The sequence below is a fragment of the Stomoxys calcitrans genome, chromosome 2 (genome assembly GCF_963082655.1).
Source record: "Stomoxys calcitrans chromosome 2, idStoCalc2.1, whole genome shotgun sequence".
Classification (NCBI taxonomy): Eukaryota; Metazoa; Arthropoda; class Insecta; order Diptera; family Muscidae; genus Stomoxys; species Stomoxys calcitrans.
Window position 1 is genome coordinate 145,182,376 of NC_081553.1, and position 4,358 is coordinate 145,186,733.

Consider the following 4,358-nt stretch of genomic DNA (forward strand, 5'->3'; position numbering starts at 1 on the left):
TTGTTTTCCTTCCAATCAATGAAGAGTTATTATATTACATATATTTAATGTGCATAAGACTAAAAATAAATACGTACTATAGGACTTAGATAACTGAACAAAATTAGTTCTTACTGATTATTCTATGGATTTTAAAGTTACATGCCGGTTTTATGACAAACAAAGCCGAAAAATTCCATTTGCCTAATTCTTCAACCACAAAGTTTATTTAGAGGTAACAATGATAGTAAGCAGTTAAATCAATGACTCAGCCATCCAACTTTAATAAAATATTTACGTATTGAGCTCTCAATTGGAGACAAGTTGCTGGAGTTTACAGGTGCTCCACTAAGTAGTACTGTTTTTAAGGAAAGATAAGACGTAGGAGGTAAATTAAAATTTTTACATATTTGCTGTTCATTGCTCGACAAGAAGTTTGAACCCAACGGTTGGGGTAAATGCTTCAACTCATCTAATTGAGCTCGTAAAATATTACTCATCGGCGTAACTTGGGATAGTATTTGCAGTTGTCCTTTTTGAACGTTTGTGTGCACGGGTATCACATTGCTGCGAACTTCCAGTGGCCGAAGTTTTTCCGTGCTTAGATTGTGAGTAATTGCAACGTCGTTTACATGTAGTTGTGGATGATTTTTTGCAGTTCCTGTGAGCAGTTGCTGTAGGTGAGGTTGGCTGGCACTCAGCTGGGACTTGCTCAATGTCGTTAGTGATGTTGATATATGCATTGAATTCATTCCTGTTGCCGACGCCATCGATGTCGTCGTATGTGCCGGTGATCCCCGATAGCTATCCAAGTAATTTTTGTTGTGCGATGATACGACGTAAGAGATCGGGTCGACGGTGAGGGGCATGCTGCTTGGTACGATGGAATTTTGATTTTCGTTTACGTTTGAGGTTTCGCTAGAGAAAAGTATGTACATTTATAATCAGTCTGTAAAAACATAAAAAATGGGTACAAAAAACTTACTGTTTTCGGTTGCTGTGTGGAGGGGAGTGCGAAAATTCGAAACACACATGCAAATGCTCAAGACGGTTGGACAGAAGTTAACGGCAGCAGGACTGACAATCAATATGGGAAAATCAAAATTTTGCCATAAAGAATTGCAATATTTAGGTTATATTGTTGGTGGCGGAAAACTGAAGACAGACACTAGCAAGGTTGAGGCTATTGCTAATATTAAGCCACCCAGATGCGCAAAGGATGTCAGGAAATTTTTGGGGACTGTAGGTTGGTATCGTAGATTTATCTATGAGTACTCTACACTAACAGCTCCACTGACCGATACACTCAATAAATCGCCCAAATTTTCCATGACTCCTGAGGCTTTAGCTGCATTTGAGCAATTGAAATTGCGTCTGATCTCTAGTCCTGTTTTAACCAGCCCTAACTTTGATAAACCCTTTTTTATATACAATGCGATGCATCAAATGTAGGCGTGGGTGCCGTCCTTTTTCAGAAGGACAATGATAATGAAGAACACCCAATAGAGTACTACTCAAGAAAATTAAATTCAGCACAACGAAACTACTCTACTACCGAGAAGGAATGCCTTGCAGTTTTGTTGGCTATTAAACGCTTCGGGCAATATGTTGAGCTCATGGAGTTTACTGTCATAATTGACCACTACAGTTTACAGTGGCTGATGAGACAACATGACCTTAATGGCCGTTTAGCACGCTGGAGTTAAAAACTCCAGGGATATAAATTTACCATCGAGCATAGAAAAGGCACTAAAAATATGGTACCTGTCATGCTATCAAGACTTGATATGGAAGAAGTCGAGTTTGAGCGAACAGGCATAATTGATTTCAACTCGAAAGAATTTGAAAGCGAGAAATATTTGAAATTAATCGACACAGTTGAGCAAAACAAAAATCGACTACCTGATCTGAAAGTATCAGAAGGTGTTGTGTACAAGCGAGTAAAATTCAATAGAGAAGAAACCCAAACAGAAGAATCTGGCTACCTGAGAATCTAACAGATGAAGTGATACGAAAATCACACAACGAAAACACATCTCATGGTGGTATAGCAAAAACACTTTATGACATACGGCAATTTTTCTATTGGCCATCGATGGTATCTCAAATAAAAACCTTCATAAGCATGTGCGACACTGGCAAAGCGACAAAACACCTCAGGCAAACATTAAGACCACCAATGGGAAAAGAAACTACAACAACAAGACCATTCCAGAAAATCTATGTAGATTTTCTAGGACCTTATCCACGTACCTGTTCTGGAAAAGCCTTTATATTTATAGTATTGGACCACAAGACAAAATTTATCATTCTAAAAGCAATGTCCAAGGCCACGGTTAAATTGGTAAATAAATTTCTCATAGAAGAAGTTTTTCATAAATTTGGTGTCCCCGAAATAATCCATTCAAACAATGGAAAACAATTTATATCTGATGCCTTTCAAAATATGCTTAAGATATTTGGATTACGGTACATGAGAACAGCAATACACTCATCGCAATCAAATGCTAGTGAAAGGGTAAACCAAACTATACTTAGCTGTATTAGAAGATACCTACAAACTGATCAAAAACGATGGGATGAAAATCTATCTCGTATTGAATGCTCAGTAAGAACGACAGTTCACGCATCAACAGGCGTAACACCCTATTTTGCACTCACAGGCTATAACATGATCACACATGCGGATGCCTACGAAATTTTAAGAAAATTAGTAGCACTTTCTGATGGCGATACACAAATTTTACCAAAAGCGAAAGAAATGAAAGGACGTACAACAAGAGAATTAAGAAAAATGTACAATTCAAACCTGGACAAGAAGTTTTTAGAAAAAATGTTGTCCGAAGCAATTTCTCAAAAGGTATTAATGCAAAGCTATGCAAACAGTGGCTCAAATGTCGAATAAAAAAGACCTATTGGAAACTGCCAATATGAAATTGAGAATTTAAATGGAAAACTAATCGGAATAATTCACATTTGAAACAATAGACAGACCTAAACATACCCTACACCTAACTTAAAGCTACGCTGTACTAGACTTTATTGCTATGAGTATTAGTAACTCTTACCAATGGCTCTTGCCACAATTAGGTCGCAATTATTTTATAGATGTCAGATCATAGCAGCATACTAGATGTTTCGTGATGTTACCTGAAATTTAGAAATGAAAGATATATATTTAAAATAATTTATGAGAAAGATTACCTGAAAAGAGGAGAAAACGAATTAGAACATTGCAATAGATGAATTTCAAAAAATATACTTATCTTCCCATTACAGATCCTTAGGTATTTGATTGTGTTGTTAGCTTTGACGGACAGACATGCGTGTGCATCATTTTGTATGGACATCGTTAGATGGTATTCACCCATAGATTTTGTTACCTGCTACCTACGAACATATTTTTTGGGGCAATACAGGAACTATGCCAATGAATAGGCAGGGACGGCAGTTGCACCCAATTAGGCACACACAGTAATAAGGCGATTTGACAATTTGTCATGGACTTTCCAGCGTCCATTCCTATTATTTTGCACACATTTTATACAGGCTTTTGCGGCAGGCCATTTGTTTTCGTATCTAACTTTCATAGAAAATCCAATCTCAGTGGACATGTATGGAACATACTTCTTGTTGTTACTAAGCAATATAAAGGCAAAGAGGCTTCTACGAAAGACACATTAGATTTCAACATTTTGTCAGCGACAGGAAACTTCCACAACACAGACAACAACCTTTTGTAATTGTTTTTAAGATATGTTTCACAAATGGATTTCCATGTTTGGCATATTTTTCTGTAAGAGATAGACTTTTACTTTAAAATGTACATTATTTCTTTTCATTTGCAATTTTCTTACCTTTTGCTTGTGTACGTTAGGATTTTGCATTGGACATTTCTTTTGTCGCCTTGGGTATTTGTTTTGGTTGATATCTACATGCAACAATGACAAATAACAAGCACAATTAACATTTTTAGCACGCATTTAGTTTGAGCCTTTCCCAACTATTTTAATTTCACTGGCTACATAAAAATAGCTGGCTTTGTAACGAACACTATATATGTTGTGTTATCATTTCGTGTGTACTTTCTATTTTCTTTTGACATTTTCTATTTTATGGACATTCACAATGGTGATATTTAGTGGCACAACCTATACATGAGCGTAGGACGTACAACAGGGTTTGCCATCTGTGCACAAACAGGTTGTCACAAGAATGAGAGCAAACTGGAATTTTTCCCAAGTAATGATGGATGATGGACGGGAGGCCACCGTAGCGCAGAGGCTAGCATGTCCGCCTATAACGCTGAACGCATGGGTTCGAACTTGTCGAGACCATCAGAAAAAAATTTTCAGCGGTGGTTTTCCTCTCCTAATGCA

The 4,358-nt window shown here is 37.1% G+C and overlaps 1 long non-coding RNA gene across 1 annotated transcript; it reads right to left on the minus strand.

Annotated features, from left to right (window-relative positions):
* On the minus strand, window positions 1–4,068 carry LOC106088319 (uncharacterized). Its single transcript, XR_009397266.1, has 4 exons — window positions 3,837–4,068; window positions 3,048–3,773; window positions 965–1,056; window positions 1–897 (listed from the first exon to the last, which is right to left on the minus strand). It is a non-coding gene; the product is annotated as an uncharacterized LOC106088319 (long non-coding RNA).
* Between the last annotated feature and the right edge of the window lie 290 nt (window positions 4,069–4,358).